Genomic DNA, 23,232 nt, shown 5'->3' with positions numbered 1-23,232 from the left:
AAACCACAACAATCAGGAAAAGTAAAACTCGTGGGTTGAGATAAGAATGGTTTAATAGAACAGAAAAGAAGAAACGAATAATGATAATGATAACACTAATAAAATGATAATAGTAATAATAATAGAATTGGAATATACAAGTGATGCACAGTGCAATTGCTCACCACCTGCCCATCAACACTCAGTTAATCCCTGAGTGGCGATCCCCCCGCCCACACTCCCCTCAGTTCCTATACTAGATGGGACGTCACACGGTATGGAATACCCCCTTGGCCACTTTGGGTCAGCTGCCCTGGCTGTGTCCTGTGCCAACTTCTTGTGCCCCTCCAGCCTTCCCACTGGCTGGGCATCGGAGGCTGAAAAATCCTTGACTTTAGACTAAACATTACTTAGCAACAAGTGAAAACATCAGTGTTATCAACATTCTTCTCATACCTAACTCAAAAACATAGCACTATGCCAGCTCCTAGGAAGACAATTAACTCTATCCCAACTGAAACCAGGACACTGATTTTCTCCCCCATCCCACTGGGTGGGGGGGAAGTGAGTGAGTGGCTGCGTGGTGCTTAGTTGCTGGCTGGGGTTAAACCATGACAGGGTGAAAAGATGATGACAATACCTGTGAAGTCAATACCAGTGAAGAATAATGGTTCTGGCCTGATAGAAAGATGTACATGGCTAAGTGTGTCTTCAAGCATAACTGTAATTCCACTGAAATGGTTATGTAAAATGAAGGCAGGCTACAGGATTTCATGAAGAGTAGTTACCTGGCCTTTTCTTTGTTGTCCTCCTTTTATGTCGTATAAGTTGAGTTAGAAGTGTTTTATTCTAATAGTTTCAGACTGCCTTAAATGGACCAACAAATCAGCTCTATGATAGATCAGGTGATTTGATATGAGGAACATCCCATTAAACTTAAGACAGATGTTATTGCCCACTCCCCAATGTTCACTATTTTATCAGAATTTAAATTAAATTAAAATATCGCATTCTTTGATTATAAAATATGCATCAGAAGAAGTATTATTGCATGTTGGAAAGACCCACGTTGGAAAGACCCATGTTCACTTGATTTCCCTGAGAAAAAACAGTGGTCCAAAAATTTAAGGAAATGGTCACGGTGGTTTTGTAGTAGACACTAACTTATTCACTTATTTATGAACATCTGCAGGTTGTGAATTTTTGGTGCATTTGCTGCTCCTTAAAATACTTCATACTACCTTGTCATGTCTTTTAAAATGGCCATTAAAATAAAAGCTACCACAGCTATCCAGTTGTATTTAAAATGTATGTGGTCAGTATGTTGGCTTCCTAAGACATGTTTCCCTGCACATATAGTGATAAGTTTAAAATACCAAATAATATGATTTATAAAAAATTCTGGATCATGTTAAGATTTTTAAAGGAAATACGTCTACATCTTAGGCAAAAATACAGCTTTCCAATGGTCCATGAAACATACTACTTGTATTTTATCACATGCAGCACTACTGAAAGATGAAAAAAGGTTGTTCATTGCCTCTATCTTTAAGAAAGAAGTTTCCCATTTTATTAATCATGCTTGAAAGGCAATAATCTTTACTGGATGTACAAAGATAGATTTTTATTTGTGATCTAATTTGTAGATACAATAAATGGATATTAAGCTTTGATCCATGCTACATCGTGGTTCTCTCAACTGGTAAAGGACAGATGCCATTTTTTTCCAAAGCATTCATATTAGTACCGCATAGCAGTTTTTTCCCCCTTAGAAATACTGACCTTTATGGGTGAGGGGCAAAAATTCATTCAGAAGAGTACGAAAAGATGTATTTCTTCCCTAATGGAATTTTTATTAAAAATGTGTTTCAAGTTGGTATATAATGTTTTGCTATCATGTCCTCCATTTTATTTACAAATGAGTGTAGCATTCGCTACATATCAAGGTGCCACGCTTAGGTCACTGGTCGGCCCGGACCAGGGAAAGAGACAGATAACACACACAGTGTGAGCGCCAACTTCCGGCTTTTATTGCGCAGTTAATTCCTTTTATACTAACAAGGGGAGGTGGGGTTACAGGTACATCACAAAGCTGCGACTAACCCTCTAACTTTCCGTGACAACGCGAGATCTTCCGAACGCCGACCCCTACAATGAGTTCTTTTGATAACTGGCAATATGGCTATGAAACAGGTATTCCTGTTGTGTTGCATTTGTATTAGCATACAAATTGAACAGATTAAATAACTTGACTTAGTCTGACTCCAGCTACCCCCAAAAACATACACTGTACTTCCTGAATCTCGTATCATACACATTTTGAAAACAGACACACTAAAAGTGATCTTGATACCTGTGTCTTTCCATTAATTCCTGATTACAAATCTTACTAGGGACAGAATTTGGAAGCTCCTACATCTACTGCTCAGTTTTATTTCTGCCTCCTCATTCTAAATCTGCACAATTTATCACCTAACCTTGGTCGGGGATTGGAAGGGCAGTTATTAATAGATTCCAGGAATCACTGGTTCCTTGGCACCATGGTTGCCAGCTCAGGGAGGACTTTGGCCTGCCTTTTTCTCAGAGGGATTCCAGTAGAAACAGTTGTTAGGAAAGAAAACGTTCTTCTGTTTTTATTTCCTGTGACAGCTGGAGCTGTATTCGTTGCTCTTTAGGTAACACGTTTCAAACACATCATGAATCTGTTATCTGACTGACTGCTGGTGGGAGAAAGGAAAAGCAGTGGCCCATGCAGCTGCTGCTAACAGTTTCCACTCCTGACACCACCCTGGGATTGTGGATTGGTTTGGCTTTTTGTTTTGTTTTTTATTTTTTAATCTGCTTTCATCATCTGTTATCTTAACCAGATGTCCTGGTTTCAGCTGGGATAGAGTTAATTGTCTTCCTAGGAGCTGGCATAGTGCTATGTTTTTGAGCTAGGTATGAGAAGAATGTTGATAACACTGATGTTTTCAGTTACTGCTAAGTAATGTTTAGTCTAAAGTCAAGGATTTTTCAGCTTCTCGTGCCCAGCCAGCGAGAAAGCTGGAGGGGCACAAGAAGTTGGCACGGAACACAGCCAGGGCAGCTGACCCAAAGTGGCCAAGGGGGTATTCCATACCGTGTGACGTCACTTCTAGTATATGAACTGGGGAGAGTGGGGGTGGGGGGATCGCCGCTCAGGGATTAACTGGGTGTCGATCAGCAGGTGGTGAGCAGTTGTACTGTGCATCATTTGTACATTCCAATCCTTTTATCATTACTGCTATCACTTTATTAGTGTTATCATTATCATTATTCATTTCTTCTTTTCTGTTCTATTAAACCATTCTTATCGCAACCCACGAGATTTACTTCTTTTCCTGATTTTCTCCCCCATCCCACTGGGTGGGGGCGAGTGAGTGAGCGGCTGCGTGGTGCTTAGTTGCTGGCTGGGGTTAAACCACGACACCAGATAAAACAGGCAGTAAAGAAGGATAGGAGGGTCCTTATTCCCTGTCACTTTCCACTTATAGGCTGTTCTCTCTTCCAACACAGCCCCTTAAAATAGCAAAATTGTACCTTTGAGTGTAAAGGACTTCAGTTCCTGAAGAAATTTCTTCAGGAATCTTGAATTTCTTCAGGAACTGAGTACAAGTCATGTTTTCATACTTGCTGAAAGGCACTCCCAATAAATTCCTACAGGAGGCTTACACAATACAACCAATGAATCCAGCTTTAGCCACCTCACCAAAATTTCTTATGGAAAAACAATACTGCAGTATAGGAGGTTTACTCAGGTAGAGTTACCTGGTAAACTTAATGATACCTAGAGCACTTGATGAACCTCTGGGTCTATGCACATAGTCTTATCCTAAACCATAATAAAAACATGTACTCCACCATCAGATCCAGAACATCAAATATGTACCCTCCTCAGTAGCTTGGATTCTTGTGAGCATCGCAATCTGAGTAGAAGCTTCATACCAGTCTCGACCTGCAGGTCAGAAGAGAGACTATATTTTGTGGCTGCAGATAATATTACGGATATTATGGATCTACTACTCCTGGTTGGTGTCCTTTTAAATCTCAATTAAGAACAAACTGAACTGTTGGAGAATATTTTTAAATGTGCTTCATACTTTTACATTTTGTGGACATACTGGTCGTGAACTCTCATCTGGTATCCTTACTTTCTGGCTGCACCTCAGCATCTGTGTCTGGATCACTGGCATTTGAAATAGCCTGTTGGAGGATTTGGAGTTTGTAGTTGCACTCTGAGAGCAGGAGCTGGCCTGCATGTAACACTGTGGTTTCACTAAGCTGACATTTCCTCATGGAATAATGCCCCTTCTAAAAACTTTTGACAGACTGGTCCAAACTCCATACTAGCACCTAGCCTAGCACCTTTCTCTCCCTTGAGCCAGTTATTGACTTCAGTAGGAGAGAAGCCAGGCTAACACTGAACAGTTTTGGAAACCCCAAACTGATTGTATAATTATTGACTCTGATATTTTTATTAAAGGAAGTTCCTTTGTTTGCTTGGGTTTTTATTTACCAGTGATGAATGTAATTTATACAACAGTGGTTTGATTCTATAAATGCATGACCACCTTTTCTTTCAGAAATTTCTTGATGGATTTTATTTATGGTGTAATTGTGTTCTGTAATGTTATCAGATCAGTATGGGGAACAAATATTTTGTCATCAATATCGGGATATTGAAACAAAATTTTCACTAGTCTGATAAATTTGCCTTTAGGTAGCATTTATACAAGTAGGCATTTAAGAAGCAGGCCTTATTCACAAGATTATTAATTTGACAGTTTTAAAGAGTTTTTAGAAATGTTCTATGCTCATCTATCTATCTGATGTTTTTTCTCTCCCTGCCCCATAGTGTTATTAAGAGGCTCTTCAAAGGTAGACAACTGCAGTATATAGATGATACCCATTTGTAAAACCAAGACTGCTGAATTTGCTTCGTATTTCAGGGTATGGGAAACATGCAAACAAAAACAACTTACCTGGTCTACAGCCAATTTGGTTTTGACAAAATATGCTACAGATTATTTAATCTATATTCTATAGCATTTACATTTCTAAGATTTAGAGTTAAGCTCAGAGACTGTAATATTCACAGTACAGCTGTTATATTCGCTAAATGCTGATCCAGATCCTAAGAGAAAATGATCATATCATCAATATAAACATAACAGATTTTACCTTTTAAATCTGCCAGGAGAATTTTTATGATACTCTGAAATGTTGAAGATGCTTTTTTTTTATCTTAGAAGGTATTAACTAGTCTATATTCACTACAATAGGATTTTTAATTTTTTTCTTAATAGCTAATTTTCATTCAAAGAAGATGCTCTAATATTCTGGGCTTGTACAGCACTTTTAAAACAGGTTTTCTAAGACATCACATGTAGTGACTGATATTTCATAAGCTTTTTGATGCAAATGTTATCAGCTGAAAAATTCCAACTATTACCAGGAACCTCATCGTTAAATGAAATCCTTTACGTGTGAAAACTGAGTAAGAAATTAGACTGTTTGTCTGGACTATAAATAGGCATGAAATTATTCGGATACTTTCCATGTGATCATCATGTGTTAACTTTCACCTAGTAAGGCCTGTTTCAGGAAAGCGCTTAGACAGGTATTTCAAGCTATCGACTTCTGTAAGCATGTGATTAAGGGCTTTCCTGAAGAGTGACCCTAATTATCATTCTTATGACTTAAATAAGGTTGGCTATGTCTGCACACCTACTTAACTTAGGGAACAAAGATTCAGCTTTTTAAATTAACATACTAAAGGTTTGTATTTTCCTCATTTAATATATTAAGTTCCTTCCTTCAGAGCAGGAGAAACATTTTTTAACTGTTTTTGAAGAGTTTGTCAAGGACTGCTGTTTTTTAACTCCTCTTCCCCTCCTCGTCAGGTTTAAAAAGCATTAAGTTATAAGTTCCTGAATTTTCTATTACAGATTTTACTATCAGCCAATTCTGACTTTTCTGTTTAATATTTGATCAGTGTCTGGAAAGGCTTTCATCTGAAGGGAACATATGATCAGTAATGACTTTGATATTTTTTGTCATGTTGAAAGTTGGCTATCTTTTAGCAATGCTTTTAAGGCTATGAAATTGCTTCTGTGTTTTGCAGTAATGTACCTTGTATTGAGTTTCAAAAGCTTTAAGTCCATACGTGGTATCCCTAATGTCAATGTTTCCTTATCTTTTTTTTTACCTTTTCTTAATTACATGTATGCTATCATCCAGTATTATAAGCAGTTCTCCTAGAAGCACATTTTCAGATTTAAAAAGAAATGGTTTTTTCCTATTTTTTTCTGTTGATTTAACGAAAACACATTAAAACAATTCTGATGTAAAAAGCAGGTCTCATTTAGGGCATGTCTCTAGCTTAAAAAAAAATAATTAAAAAAAGCTCCTGCTGCTTTATAATGATTTAATGAAAAGTAAAAAAAGTTCCCTTAACATGGATAGGGATCAGCATGATATTTTTACACTGACACAGCTAATTCCCATGAAGGAAACACAAGTTTTTTAACACAAGTTTTTTTTTTTAAAAGTTTTTTAAAGCACCTTTTAAAGCACTGTACCTTCCTGTATGCCAAAATTTTTGCTGGCATGATAACATCAGAAAAAAACCAAGTCACACAAGTCACACCTTTTCCTGTAACTACATTGGTGTGACTGTTCAGTATTGATTATTACTTCTGTGCTGTTATAAATTCTTCATTGCAACATGATGATCTGCAGAAAACCATGGAAATATATATTTGCTTTGTTTCTTACAGCTTATTTTTGAAGAAGAAAATAAAACCTTTTCCAGCTGTTTTTCTGAAAGTATAAACTGTTCCAATGCAAAGATGTCTTCAAGAACTACTAATATAGGTAATTTTTTAACATTTCGTAATAGGCTACCCAAGAACTACACCAATGTCCAGAAAATAGAAGGCAAATAGTCAAGTAGTAAATTTCTAAGTTTACATAAATGATCTGGTAGTATAGGTTCAAATCTATGCAAAAATGATTAATTCAGCATTTTACTGAGGCTGATAAATGAGATCTTAGCAATATCTGTGTATGGGTTTTTAGATTAAGCTTTTTCTACTTCTGTCGTCACCGAACAGATTTTCAACCCTTGTAAGTAAAGTATCTTTTTCCTATTTTTCTTACTGGTGCTTAACAACTTACAGCTTATTCCCATGTCAGGAAAAAAGTATTAAAATATCAGGAAAAAAAATCAGGAAAAATACTTCTTTAATATATATCCGGAATTCAGACACCCTTTAAAATGTTTATGTGGTTTTTTTGTGTTCATGCAACAAAGGCAGGCTTTGTGTCAAGTTTGGAAAGTACTCTGGGAAGAATGGAACTTAGTAACTCTTCATAGTATGTACTTCTAAATACTTAGCAGAAAGCAATTTATTAACTACTTAACATAGAAGTTAACCAAATCACAGCTGGCTAGAGCCAAGACACATATGCCAAACAAACTTTTGCCAACCTGTCCATTTCAAATACAGCTAACTGGTGTACAAATTTATCTTACAACTATGAAGGTGGTAAGCTTCAGCATTAAAAGGAGATATTTTCATGGATTACTGTACAAGTTCACTGTGACTGGTTTTGATATAAAGTATTCCCTGCAATGAATACTTTTGCCCAGTTACTGCTGAAGAATATACTATGAAGATTGGTTGATGATTCTTCTCAGTAAGCACTTCCTAGGCTATCTTTGCAAGAAAAATCAAGTGTCTTACAAGACGCAATTTCTGATTTTGCTTTTAATGTCTAGTGGTCCTGTGGTGATTGGCACAGATTTGGCTTTGAAAAACCACTATTTAAAGATTTCAAATTAAAAAGATCTCATTAAAAAACACATCCAGAGATAAACTGCAGTCTTTAATCACATGGGCATCATTGTGCACACAAGTGATCTTTTGGAATTTAGTGGGATACTCTCATGAATAAAGGTTTCTGGAACTGACCTCTATTTTTCTTGCACTTGATTGCTGAAACATAGAGGTATTTTTATTAATTAAGATGAATTATTCTGATATTTTCCATAAGCAAAGTTTCTGAATGCAACTATAACATTATTTTCCAAGATATTTGTCTTGCCTTATAGCAGGTGTTTCATCACTGTCAGAAAAGCTCCCTGTGTAGTTCCCAATGAAGCCTCACAAAGATTTAAATCCCCTACTAGAGGGGAAGTTGATTTAATTGAGAGTCAAAATACTTTTTAAACCTCACTACCAAAAAAAAAAAAAATCCACAACTTTTTTTTTAAATCAACTCTGGACCTGAGTATGATTAACAGGAAAATCTCTCTACAGCACTACAAGGAATAATTAAGCTGTAAATTTAGTCTGTGTTTGCCAAATGGGAAACAATATTTTTCACCACAGGCTCCCCCCCACCCCAACTTTATCCATCTAGATAAACATAATTAAGTAATGGCTGACAGTTTGTTAGCATTTTATTACATGTGTTTGCAAGGGCATTAAGAATAATCATAAAATGCACAACAAATATTATAGGTATTGAGGTTTTCAGCAGTGGAAAACGTGACTTTTTAAAATCTGGGCTGAAAACATGTATTCCTACAAATTAACTATTCCTCTATGCAGAACAGTAATTGAGATGCTGCTGTCTTAGTTGATTTACATACACTAATTGCTAGTTCCTATTAAGCACTGAGTAGTCACCTGCTCAATAATATTCATAAATTAATATTTTCAGATAGCAGTTATTCAGAAATAGTAAGAAACACTAAATTCACTTTAGATTTTAGCAGTGAAATTGGATTACTCTTTTGTTTAGGAATCTGTTTGCTGCTTTGCTATTCAAACAAAGTGACTTAGTGAAGCTGTCAAAATTTGCAATACTTTGTATGTGTATATTATGTAAATGTACATGTATGTATATATTTGTATAATGGTAAAAGTTTCAAGTGGACAGGGATGGAAATATTTACATTTTTCTGCACTTTGACTAAGTCACATGATCAAAATGTCCCTACTAAAATGACTCATTTATCTGGCTGGGAAATAATTATGTTCATATTTTCCTGCTGAACCTTTAAAGCAGATCTAATTCTCCATATACAGGACCTACAGGAAAAATCCATATTTATGGTTAATGCAGTTCAAAGGAAAATCTGAGCTGGCACTTGTAAAATACCTCACAGCTGAACTTCCCCCAAAATCTATTTAACTGCTTAGTTCACTAGCATATGGCTCATCTGTATCTTAATCAACGCACAGTTGACAAATCAGAAGACAATATTATAGGCACAATATACCTTGCCAGCCTGTGGCAAAGGGAAAGCCATAGACTTTGCAGAAAATGAAGACTGGAAATGCTCAGCCATAGCACAATTGACATAACCTGTACTGGCTTCACAACATCACATGTAAATTTATGTCACTGCATTGGCCTTCATTCAGCAAGGTACTCGCAGCCAGTGAGATTAAAGCACAGCAATAGCCCTTCTGCTTCTGGCTGGATTACTCAATTCAGTATTATACTGAGTTGAGGCCTTTGTATGGGACTACTTTGGGTCCCACTTACCAAACAGATGGCCCAGATTATTAGCAGGCAACAGTGTTAAAAACCCCTCAATTTTACAACACATTAACTGACAAACATTCTGACTCACTTGGCTCTTTTACTTTCTCCTAGGTTTGGTAAAAACACTTCAAGTCCAGGACAGACGAGGTGAGAGATTTGAGTACAACCTTTGAAATATGCTGGGAAAACACACAGAATTCCATGTTCTGCTTCAATGACAGTGTGGAGGGACCGTTTTAGGAACAAGTTCCTCAATTTTAGAGACTCAGTTCTGTATCTGACTTCTGAAGGTAACAAGATAGGGTTTTTTGTTGTTGTTGATACTTGTCATTTAAGAATTTACTGATTTTTCAAAACAAAAAAACCCCAACCCTCACAGTGCCTTTCCTTTCTTTTAAGCAATTCTTGATTCTGTACATATGTAGTTTAATATTCTAGAAAATGAAAAAACTAATAAGAGAAATATATTTTTACCTCTGTTTAGTTCTTTGTGTTTTCAGGTGTACGTTCAGAGATACGAGGGTCTTTATGCTCTTACCAAAGGTATGAACATGTGAAGTATGACAGAGAGAAGCATTAATACCCTGCCATACAAGGGTGACAAATGCAGACCTTAAAAAATGCTTTTAAAGATAAGTGTTATTTTTGTTATGCCAAGACACTTGCTCAATTGAAGAGGCACAAAACCACCACTACTGGAATTTCAAGTGAAACCTCAAATTACTCCTAGAAGTTAGTGATCTTCAGAACCTCATCTGTGGCCAAAGGGCCTGAATTCTGCTCCTGTTGTGTTCCTGCTGACCCCACTGAGAACTGACTGGAGTCCAAGAAGCTGTAATTAAGGAGAAAGGAAGTGCAAATGACCCTACAGGATGACTGAATTTAAGACATTATCGTGGAGTATTTCTGCACAGTTTTGATGATAATTGCTGTCCTGCATGAAGCAAAATAGTAATAACTCCATCTGATGGACGTAATTAGTTCTCTTTTTACTGCGGGGGGTGTGTGTGTGTATTTGTAACAAACACTGTAACTTGTTTATTGCTGTGATGCTTCTAATGTTAATTATTAGCTTGAACAGTACTTCATCCCAAAAAGGTGTGTAGAAGTGTGCATCTATCTTAAACCTGAAAACATTGATGCAAAGATTCTGAATTTCCTCCCTCTCATACAAAGATAAAATTCGAAAGATTTTAAATAACTTTAACGAATAGGATGAAGATAGCAATTGATGACATCACTCAGTTCTGGGGTGTCCTTTCAGAATTCAGTATCAGTTAGCTTCCCCCCAGCTTTAAATGGGTATTACCTTTACTGTTGCGTGAAATGTTTACAACAATGCAAATCTCACAGAGAACCTCTAAATTAAAGCCATTGAAGCCAAGTTCATGGTTCTTGCTGAAAATAGATGAGATTTGATTCTGTTAAAGTTTCATTTTGAATTTGTGCAAATCCAACTCTCCAAGCAAAAATTATAGTGGCTCAATTTATAAAGGGCAAAACCTAAAAGAAATGTTCCTTAGGAGTAGGTGTATTTAATTTACATAGCTCTTTATATGTCTTCGTAATGATAGTCTCTAAACTCCAACAATTACAGTAGTTGATTCGCAAGATCTTTAATGATAAATAGTCATGGCTGTTGTGTTTTGTGTCTCCAGTTCTGAAAATACTTTGAGGTGGATACCTGGGGCTACTGAAGATGAGCACTAGCTTTCAGTAGAGTTTAAATTATATATATATATATATATATATATATATATCTAAAATTTAGGTTTTATCTAATTTTAGGACTGCTAAAATCAGAAGCCCCTTTAAAATAACCCCAAAAATGTAACTGTACATATGTCACCAAACATACTATGGGTTAAGATCAGAAAATAACAAGAAGAGAATTAAGGTGCTTGTCTGTGATTTGCATAAACATTCAGAAGATGTTTTCAATTTTTGTCCTTTTGAAATGCTCATGTGGTAATATAAAGGCTATAAATCATCCTTGTGAGCCAAAATATCATTTGCTACTCTTAGAAGGCAAGTTAACAGTATTACAACTTTGGTGAAATTTGAATGCATTCCACGTTCAATTTTTTTAATAAGAACTGTAAATAACAGGCCATTTTGGAGTATAATAAACGATCCCTTCCAAAATCTAATGATAGCTTACTTTAGTTATAGCCGTTCTTTTATAGCAATAGACAGCTTTAAAAAATCATTCTTGCAGCATACACATAATTTTAAAGAGCTGGAATAAAGTTTTGGAGCAAGTCCATTCATTTAATTTATACAAGTATGACAAGTACTACGAATATCTTTGATGACCTAAATCTCATCTTACACAGGAAACTGCCTTATCTTTTAGGGTTTCAGTTTGCACATAGTATTCTCTTCACAGGTATTTCATATTCTAGAGATTTTTTCTACTCAGAGTATTGCTTATCCTTATTGATCAAATCTCATCAATCAGATGCTAAAGATTTATAAAATAGGTTTAAAAATAATAAGATTTTTAAAATTAATGAAGTCTATACTAAAAATTTTCCTCTGAATTTGAAGTCTCTGAAGAATCGTATTTTCCAGATTTTTATTGGAACCCTAAAGAGTAATATTTAAATATTTTTTTAATTAAGTAAAGCACCAACTCCTACTTTGTCACACACTTTTGGAAGTTGCAAATTTAAAGTAAGATTTATGATATAGTTGAGAGGTCAAAATGATGCAGCCATATTATAAGCACTAACTATTATAAGCATTATAGTGTTCTTTACCTATATTCTAAGCAGATAACTATTTTCAAGCAAACTAAGCTTCAACTGTTCCAAAAAAAATATAGAAAATTAAAATCAAGTCTCCTTCAGAGAAATCCATGCATCTTTCTGCCTCTGGTGAGGCTGTCATTTTGTGTTCAGACCAAGACATAGAAAATAGAAGGATAAAAAATATCACACACATTAACGCTGTTCATCATGAAAAGAAATGATAAGATAAACGTCAGTTTGAAACCACAAATATCTGGCTTAGAAGAAGAAAACAATTGTTCTTTTATTATAATGTTTTGCCTGCTTATTGGTCCTGCTCTTACTGTAGTTATAATAGAGTCCTGTCACCACAATATGTGAGCATGTTATATAGAGACTACAGCCATGCAAAAACTCTCCAGTTATGAGTTGTATCTGAGAAAAAAAAAAGAATGAAAATTGCTTCTTTTGAGTGGGCATTTTTTTCCTTCAAATTTTACTGTGTGGTCAGACTTATTCTTGAAAAGAAAGGTATGACATTCTTGCTTTCCAGCTTTGTGCTACAGGCTAACCATGAACTGGCACAGCCTATGTTGTCCTTTTTGCACCACTGTATTTTTTTACAAAGTTTAACTTTTCATGATAGCTGAAAAGATGGAAAGCTATTTATGGAATAAACAGCAACAAAAGCTAGCCAACTCTGCACAGCATAATGGGATTTTAATGTATTCTTCTTGTCGGCATAGTGTATTTCTGTGATAATTTTATGTGACAGCGTAATTAAACTGGAAAACAATTCCCATTTCCTATGTATTTTATCTATTTATCATCATTTATTTCTTTACTTTCTTGCTCTGCTATAAATATTATTGTAAGGAGAGTTAAATAAGTTAAACCAATGCAATTACTTTTACAGATTGAAATTAACTTCATATATCAATTTATACTGGTTTGTATACAGCACCTACTATTTGCCCTGTACAAATAAATGCATTTGTTGCAGTATATTTATAGTGTCACTATGGTTTCCATGTTTGCACTCCTTTTGACTAATGTTCTATATGTTAAAACTTGACATTTTAACAGTATTTTCAAACAATTTCATTCATTATCAAATAACCATTTATTACATTGCAGCAATTTCAAACCATTTACTGGACCCTCTAGACATTGCTTAAACAATGATTTATCAAAGAGTGTGCAAATTTTAGTGCTTATCACAGCAAATACAAAAGTAACATTAAATAGTGACTTGACAACACCTCTGACTAAATTGTTTTTCTTTTTTAATCTTGATGAGTCATATTTAGTAATAGCAGTTTGTTAATGTGCTGGAAATTGAGGGCAATATTCTAGATTGTTCCATTGTAGAAAGCTCTTTCTGGCTTGCTCAATTTTTTTGCATGCTTGGGGGATAAACTGAAGATCATGGGATGCAACAGACACGTCTCATACTGCCTTTTCATTTTCTTATGATGCCTATGATGGCCCCACATTATCATGTGTGAGATTGCTTTTCACATTTTATTTGACCATGAATCTAACAAAATCCACCTCTAGCCAAATCTGTATTGATTTTTGCTTACCTAGAGTGAATAGTAGTGATGCAAAGGATTTGGAGTTCAGTTTTCAGGAAAAATCTCCTCCTTCCTAAGGTTCTAGCCGACAAATAGGACTGATTTAATTTCATATGTGACCACTTGGTGTGACCACTTGGCTGCAAAATGCTGTGCTTATATCTCCAGTCCTTATCTCCCCTATTTCTGTTGAACTTGAGATCCACAGTATGTCAGTGGGAGAACAGACCGATACCCACAAATGATAATGATGTCTCTGGAAGCATTTAGGTGCAAACTTTGGACAGCAACAGTATTTGAGGGAGACATCCCCATTCTCGGAGATCTCATTAATCATTGCAGAGCTCACACATTCAGCTCAACATTAAGTAAATTGAAAGGCTTAAACATTACAGAGGATATTCATAGAAGGAGTTTCAATGACTTAGCAGTATTCCTCATTTGTGAGGTTCATACATGGACTATAGCTGAACAAATATCATTAACACTGAATTTAAATGATCCCTAAATCAATAGTTTGGTATTGTTGATTTCTACTACAGTAACATTAAGTAGCTCCAGATAAAGCCAAGGCCTCATTGTGCAAAACTAACAGCTTAATATCATCCTTGCCCAGAAGAATTTATATAGTCTACAGTTTGTTTATGAATTGGCATAATAAGGAACCACACCTTAGACTGTGATCTTCCTTGGCCAAGGTAATGAAAAGAGCAGAACTGAAAATTACACACAAATTTTCTATATGTCAGTCTTAATTTCAAAGGCATCCAAAAGGTTTTGATTCATTATCTTTAATTCAGGAGTGGTTATCAGGACCACTTGTTCTGTTACTGCTTCTATGGTAGAGCCAGCAAAGAGAGCTTAATTAACTTAATTAATTAGCTTAACTCATTAACCTAATTATGTAATAATTTAGTTTAATTGCCACAGCTTTCAACTTGTGCTGGTAAGACAGGCTCTAAACTGTAGTAGAAAAGAAAGAGTTAACCTTTTGTTCTGCAGCCTGTGTCATAGCATGGCATCCTCTGCCAGAAAAGCAGAGCTAGGCTTGGTAACTTCAATGGCCAATGCAGCAACAGCCAAGAAGCATCATAAATTGGGGCCCTTATACATGCAGAAACGTAAAATCTTACTTGATTGCTAAAGTTCTCACTACTCCTACTTTAAAGACTTCAGTTCTTTAATTTTACCCATGCATATCCTCTGTGTTTAATCCTAGGATCTCCAAGTTTATGTGTTTACTTGTGATGACAATAGCTAATGTTTGGAGCTTGGGGGTTGTTTTGGTGTTTGGTTTCTTGGGTTTGGTTTTGTTCACCACCATACCTATACTAGTATAGTATTCTGTGAGAGTTTTGCTAGACTAGTAGGATATGACCAAGCCCAAAGTATGTTTACAGAGTACACAAGGAAAGCTCATCTAAAACCAGTAAAAAAAAATAAATAATTAATTTTACCCAAGCAGAACTGCTTACTTGTCTTCTCAAACTTCAGAGAGAATTTTTATAAATTCTTCATCTATTCCTGAATCACAGTAATTCTGAACACGCTACTACTTTAAACAAAACTGTCACTGAAGTCAGGTAGGCCAGATTAGGCACAAAAAGTTTCGGCTTATACCAATCACTTAATTTTAAGTGATGCCATATGATGCCAGAATAAATGAACCATTACACCCATGTCCCCGCTTATTTAAAAAAAAAAAAAAAAAAAAAGTTGTTGGAGAAAATGAAAGTGTCTGAGGACCCCTGAGCAGACAAGAGTAAGCATTTAGTAATCTGAGAAAGTCAAGCTGACTTCAATCACAGGTCAGAGCTGAAGGTCTGCTCAGAATCAGGTACCTCAGATTAAAGCACTTTGGGCACAGATGTGTCTATAGCTAAACACACAAATGACCCTAACACAGGTACTATTGTGTTTGCTTCCTTTTATTTTAATCAGTCTGAATGACAAAGACCTAAGATACTGAGGCATGGTCAGACCCAAGTCTTCTTGATCCAGGAATTGATCCTGAGATGACTGGTCTTGTTATCCCATTTCCAGCCTCCTTCTCTCCACTAGTCCGTGTGCTGGAGATTACTATTCCTTGACTTCCACTAGTTAAACTGATCATTTGGCTTCTTTTTTACCAATGTCTATGAAATCAAGTTTGTTTGGGGTTTTTTTTGGTTTTGGTTTGTTTTGGGGTTTTTTTTGTGTGTGTGTGGTAGGCTTTGTGTGTCAATCCATGGAGGTTCAGCAACCATCAGCTATCAAGTGCCAGAGATTAGGTCTGAAAATGGCAAAAAAATGGTTTTTAATATAATCAGGGTTAACAACACTCCTTCTCAGAATTCAGACATGTAAAAAAAGAATTAGTTTTTCCCCATAATCAAATATATTATTACTATGTGACCAGCAGCCTAGGTGTGAAGGAAGGAAGTCATCAAAGCGAGCTCTTTGCTTACTTAAGGACATATTATACAAAACATTAAACCCAATGAGGGTATCTGTCAAAATCTGAAAGACTCCATCTCTGCTGTTATCTACCTTCCATTGTGGATTAATTTGTCACTAATTGCAAAAATGATTCAATTTAGCTGATCTTCAAAAAATACTGTTTGAAAATTAAAATTAATGGCTAGGATAAAATCTAGGTATTCTAACTGAATAAAAGCTTAGAGATGAAGGGCCAGGGACTGACAGAGAAAGCTTAGATGGGAATTACCTCAAAAAAATTGCATTTAATACATAAAACAACATAGAACCAAAAATGAATTTAAAGAAGAACATGACAGGTACCAGTGGAGGAAATGTCAAAGAAATTGTGTACTGATGGAGAGGGATGGAAAAACCAAATTTGAAACATGTTAGCTCTAAAAAGGACTTTGGGACTGTATTTTGTTAGATCTAAAAAAACCACAAGAAATTACACACTTTTAAAAGTTTTATCTAACTAGCAGAACCTAGAAAATCAAGTATTTATCAACTATGCATGGGACAAACTGGAGAATGTGAGTTTTAGAAGTGGTCATCCTCTCCATATGAGGTTTGTATTTCAAAAGTTAAATTTGCACCAGCAAACTAATCATAGCTTTGTGATGTTCTTCCAAGTCCCTATTTCTGATAAAGACACTGTGTAACATGATAGACTCTCATCTGTACCAGATGGTACAAGTCCCTGATGAATTGTATGCCAGCTGTGCACAGCCAGAATACAACATACTCCAACCACACTTCCTCTTTTCTCTCACTCTCACTGTGCTCCCAGCACAGCGAGGCTATATTGACACGTGGGCTCATGAGCATTCAAAGCAGCAGAACGTGTGTCGGAGGCTCGCTGTATAGTAGGCATGTGAAAGATGACAGCTTCCAGAGCTACACACTTTGTGCTCTTCCTACTAGTCTCTTCCTTTGCCAAACTTAACGCAAAGACAGCCTCCTTTGTCTATTGTGCCTGTTTCATCCAGGAGGTTGGAAGGGTAATGTTCTTCAACATACAAAGAGTATGGTTTCCCTTATCTTTATGTTTGCATTAAATTAAAGGGTGTCATTTCAACAACATCACCACAGTGCCACCAGACTTGCCTTGCTACACCGTACAGTGGGAAATCTAACTGCCCCACCACAGCACTAATGCCTGCTTCCCTTGTGCTCTTTTGTGCTTACCGAATGTAATTAGCAATGAGTACAGCTTGCAAGGGGGAATAAGGTTGATTCTAACACATGGTTAATTAAGATATTACAGTTAGCTATTTGCTAGGCTGACTCAAGGGAGTAGTAATAGGATATGGAGTCTTTCACCTTAAGTTCAGCCATTCTTACCCCCAAATTCCCAGGCAGTGATCAGTAATTTCTCATTAACCCTGGCACAAGATGAATCTGACTCCACTCAGGCATGTGGATGAGTTCTGAGCACATGTCTGTCAACAAGGAGTGTCAGTGTCTCTGATAATTAAATTTCAAAGTGAAGAACCCCACTGCTGTGAGTGAATAGCAGAAGTTGATGCCTCCCTGTGGCATTATTTTAATTCTTGTTGTTGTTGTTGTTGTCTCCAGACTCAACAAGCTATCATAAGCTATCATAATATCAGCAGATACAGATTTAAGTTTTGAAGACTACAAATTGACTGTTGTCCTTAGGTTCCCCTGCAAGACAAACAACTAATAGGAATACAACCATAGAAGCTGGAAAAACAGTTTAAAAAATATCCAACCCAACCCTTAAATTATAATGAATCTGCAAGAGACCCCTAATTTCATGATCCTACCTGCGCTGCCAAGAACTTAAAGAATCATTGGTTCTTGACACCATTCTCTTGCCGAAGGGCAACTACCTCTTCTGTATGCATTGCCTTAATCATGTCAAGTTGTGTCCCATAAATTTGCATGTCTCCCAAGGAAGCACAGTGCATTGCCAGCAGCCTGATAGGCCAGATCAAAACAATTTCCTAATGTATGTTTACATCAGCTTTGGCTCCTGAGCTGCTTTTGCTCTAGTTGTTCCACAAAACAGAGCAAATTCCCTCTCTCTGAACTGTGTGTTGCATCAGGGATAGGAGGCAGAATAAGCAGAATATGGGTGGATACATTGTCCTTACCAGAACTGGGCAATGCTTTCTAGATTAATGAACTGCAAATCAGCTACACAAATGAAACTACATGCTAGATATAAACACAGTCCTCTGAGATGGGCTTGTTGTCACAGTCAGAGAGAGAGAGAGGGAGGGACTGTGCACACACATATGTGTGATGGGGGGGGTGTAATGAATGCCAGCTCCCCTCCCGACTCGCTGGGATACGTGAAGATGACAAATTCTCTGAGGAACAATTCCTTTGACTGGTTTGTTGAGGAAGGGAAACTTGTCATGCTGCCAAGAATAAAACTGCTTCTGGGCTTAGTTTTGAATTTTATAAAGTGAATAAGTGAAAAACGTATACACATTCACTTCAGACCCAAGTCATGAATAATTAAAAGAATATATAATTGTACCCAGTTTTCCCCTCAAGCTCAACCAGCAAAGATATCTTCTGTCCATGTAACAGGGTACTTCATGTTTTTTTCAGAAACTATAAGAAGTGAGCTGAACCAAGTATCACTGAATTCATACTGCATGCAAGTATGAATAACAACGTGACCATCAGAACACACAGAAATGCAAACTGAGAACTCAACAGTTTCATATGAAGGAAGTTCCAGATTTTTTGATTATGCATAAATATTTTCCTGGTATGATTCATCCACACTTGATATTGGATTCGGACACAGTTAAGATAAAAATGATATTACTAACACAGCATTATGGTAGACATCAAGCTGATACTGCAAATGGCAAAGATCAGACATTTTTTATGAGGCACAGTAATATAAGACTGTTTACCATGTCAAAAATACCTATGCAGAAAATAACCTCAGAAAACAGAAGTTATCTGTACCTATGTGTAACTATCTGCTTTTTCTGAGATAGGCAGACTTTCTAGCACATATTAAGGAATGTGAGTGAACGGTATACAGCCACTCGTTTGTCTGCAATTCTGCTGGTGCACTGAAATTGTCTAATGATATTTATCTGGAAGAGGCAGATGCAAGAGATCTCCTATTGTTTTATTTCTCCATGTTATTCCCACAGTTAATGGGTCCCTCAGTTTTCAACCAAAGTGAAACTTAGGATTAATATCTATTTTTCTTGAGGGCATAGTAGTTAGCAAATACAGTATTAATAGCAATGTATTTAGTACCTTTCACTTGCAGATACAGAAATCTTATTTAAATACTAATGAAGAACATCAATAGCTTCTGTAAACAAGATAATCATTATATCCCCCCTCCCCACAAGGGAGACATGAAGATTCTCATGGCTAGCAAGTTGGCTCTTGCTTTCTCTCATACCGATATGGCTGTTTGTACCCAACAAACTGTGATGCTCTCTGACAGGAAAAATATATTAGAAAAACTGAAAATCACATACACAGAGGATGAATAGATTCTCTTTTGTATGTAGGTAATAGCCATTTCCTTGAAATGGCAAAGGTCTGGGGTTTGGTTTGACTATTATGAAAGATGTGCATTCTTTGTGTTTTTGAATGTTTCTAGCTGAATTCCAAACACAAGATCTTCACTTAGACCTGAGTTAGACCTTGACTTCTTTTCAACAAGGTATCGTTCAGAGATAGAAAAAGGCAAAACTTCAGGGAGAAGTGCTAGCAGATGTGAAGTGCAAATCTGCTTAAGAAGAACTAGTCCACTACAGCATCATGGGTTGTATCTGAAGTAGCTCAGGGAGGTTTAGGAGAAAGTACACAGGGACATAGGACTGTGGTGAGGGTCACTTTCTGATCAATAATTTACCCCATGATATGCAAAGAGGATGCAACTATGAAACTCAGCTAGCTACAGTAGCATGACAACTGATTACAATAGAATGGCTTTAAAGAGGTGATGATGCACCCAGCAGGAATATCAGAAGTGAGGCAAAACCTTATGCGCTACCTACTTCCTGTCCGCATATCTGAAAGCTACTACTGCATGTGTTGCTCTTGTCATTTTGTATCACAGGTGTCTAAGACAGGAGCCAAATTATGTGTATGGATTACAAAAGCAGAGGTAAACTACAGTCCAAAGCCTGTATCATCAAAAAAGGGCAAGATAAAGTTGGGAAAAAACCAGTGTTCATACTTTCTGTATAGGGAAAATGGCAAGGAGGAATTCTATACAAATGCAGTCTCTACATCCAACCCCACAGAGACAGACTTTCAAATGAATGTTTTAAAATTCCAACATTTCTGAGCTGTTGCTTGAACCACTTGAAAGGGGGAGGCATTTTTAATCTAGTTGTTGGGTTTTGGGTTTTTTTAGATTACTAGAAAATATTTTTCTAATAGGTAAAATGGGAAAAGACCATGAAAAAGGTGAATGTTTTGTATTCTGTTGCTTTTGATGACTGCTTTCTATTTAAAGGTTAATTGTGAATTATGTGAGACCTGAAATTGTGTAACAGTTGATTTTTCCCATGTACAGGACAAAATTCATGCAACAGAGCATTATTCCTCCAAGCCTGTTCTCTTTGGTAAAGCTTTCATGTGAGAAACTGCTTATATTTGCAATTGTCTGATGTTTCAAAATAGAATTATTCAACATTCCCTAGCAGTTGGCTCTGACCTCTTGTTTGCTTGTTTTCTAGGTTACATTTGAACATTCGATCGATTTCCAGCTATATTGTGCCACCCGGTGTAAGAGATGGGAAATTGCACAACTTTGCTGACCATCATGACACAAGTTTGGCGCTGGTGTCCTGCAGATGACATTGGTGCATTTTGAAGGCAGTTTTGAGTTTATCAACGACTGAAGCACACTTAGAAAAGCATTAGAAGTATTTAGTATGAGACCCAATTTTTCTTAAAACATTAATTTGCTGGAAAACTTTCAACCTTTTGACTTAATAAGTTAAGTCATGGTGGCCCTTTACTTCCTATTGCTCTGTTGAAAGACAAGGAAGATTATCTATTGGGTAATAAAATGATTCTCTACAGCATAATTTAATGTAATTTTCTACTTTATCTAAACCAGGATAGAACAGTACTGATTCAAAATCTGTACTCTGACACTTTGCAAACTTAAGTTTGCTGATAAAATAAAGGGTGTTCAGGCATTAAACTAATAGGCAAGTTTTGATCCATGTTAACTGAGCAGCTCATAAAAGGGAACCTCTCTTTTCTGTAATGCAATGTGCCCCTCTAGAAATCACAGACACCCTTGATCTTTAGACCTCAGTTAGACCCAGCTCATTCTATAATAATTCCAACTGATCACAGATACTCCGAACCAGCAGGCTGAGGCCTCTTGCCATTCAGTCTTCAATACCTAGGCAAGTACCTTACAAACTGATCACAAAAGTCACATAATCGGATCTTCGCTATTAAAAGCTGGGGTGCTACAGGCATAGGAAGTTCCAAAGTAGGTACACTAGTAACATTAATTTTGGTGTGTGGCTGGGAGCAGATAGAAAAATATAATGTCCTTAATATAGAGTATTTTGTCATCCTCTGTTGCATTCTTACTTCCACAAACAACAGTGATAGAACAAAGGTGACAGGATACAATTTTTTTCCCTTTTGCCATTTCCCCTCAATGTTTTACTGCATTTCTCCTACCAGTTGTTACACACCCTTTCTTTATACTTAAGCTAGCTCTTGCTTTACATTTGTACTATTATCGGATCAACTTATGTTACAATAACACCTACAGGCCTCAGGCTGTTTCCTGTGCACGATACTAACTCTTTAAAATAGATTTTCAATGGTCTAATTAATTTACCTTAATAATTGTTTTTTTCCCTGTTTTTCGTAGATTTTATCTTTGCTGGTTGGGGGTGGCTGTGCTTTCTGTTCTTCTTTAGTGGTATTTTTCCTTCTCATGTTTTCCCCCATTCAATTTGTGCCCCCTTATATCAGTTTTTAATTCTTTCCACACTTCTCCACATCTGTCACGTTTATTCCAAGTTCCTTCAGCACCCTACAATAAAACAAACTTTGTTGCTATTGTTGCATTGTTCACCTTTGGGCAATAGATTAGCTGTGATCAAGTTAGTAGCTGTCTGTATATTACAACAACGTGTCAGTGGCAAGTTCTAAACCTTAGCCAAAACCTTCCTTCCATCTTGATCTCCTCCTCCTAGTAAAATTGACTACCATTGCCATTCTTAAGTATGTGAAAAAGATGAAAATGAGATTTATCTAACTTCCTGTGCTTCTATTGGGCATATGTAATATCACAGCATTATGTTATGAAGAAGGACTGTATTTTGGATGCTATATATATATGGCTGAAGTTGTAGTTTCGACTGATGCAGAGATTCAGGTTTTTTGCTTGATAACTCTGCTACCACTGCCTTGCCAGTATGTAATATTGATACTACATGTTCCCTTTTTCCTCACGGAGAAGGTTCCACTCTTGTTTCTGACATTTGTCCCATACTTTCCCAAGCACCTGACGTTCCAGGCACAGCACGCTGGTCAGTACACAGAACCCTGCGAGCGGACTTCACATTTTCCATTCTGTGTCCCGTTTATCGCGGCCCACGACTCGGCCCCTCAGTTACCGTTCCTGTGACAAGCGGCTGCCCTGGCCGGACGGGCAGCGGGGGAGGGAGCTGTGGGTGCCCAGGGACAGCAGCGGCGCCATTAATCACCCGCACCTGAGGGCTGCCCGGGCCGCAGGACTGATCCTCACCGCGCTGCCGGGGGTTGGGCAGCGCTCCTCAGCCCCGGGGACGAGAGGACGGATGAGAGGACGGATGAGAGGACGGATGAGAGGACGGATGAGAGGACGGACGCTAACCCGGGCCCGCCATCTCCCCTCAGAGCGGCACGAGACCCGCCCCGCG

At 37.0% G+C, this 23,232-nt stretch overlaps 1 long non-coding RNA gene across 1 annotated transcript; it reads right to left on the bottom strand.

The window, feature by feature from the left end:
• Positions 1-1,732: 1,732 nt before the first annotated feature.
• On the bottom strand, positions 1,733-23,229 carry LOC142038520 (uncharacterized). The gene is made up of 3 exons (XR_012652587.1): positions 23,044-23,229; positions 22,164-22,361; positions 1,733-3,955 (listed from the first exon to the last, which is right to left on the bottom strand). It is a non-coding gene; the product is annotated as an uncharacterized LOC142038520 (long non-coding RNA).
• Between the last annotated feature and the right edge of the window lie 3 nt (positions 23,230-23,232).

Source organism: Buteo buteo, chromosome 13, assembly GCF_964188355.1.
Source record: "Buteo buteo chromosome 13, bButBut1.hap1.1, whole genome shotgun sequence".
In the NCBI taxonomy this organism is placed as follows: Eukaryota; Metazoa; Chordata; class Aves; order Accipitriformes; family Accipitridae; genus Buteo; species Buteo buteo.
The sequence above is the reverse complement of the archived record's forward strand: the minus strand, read 5'-3'. Positions and strand labels throughout refer to the sequence as shown.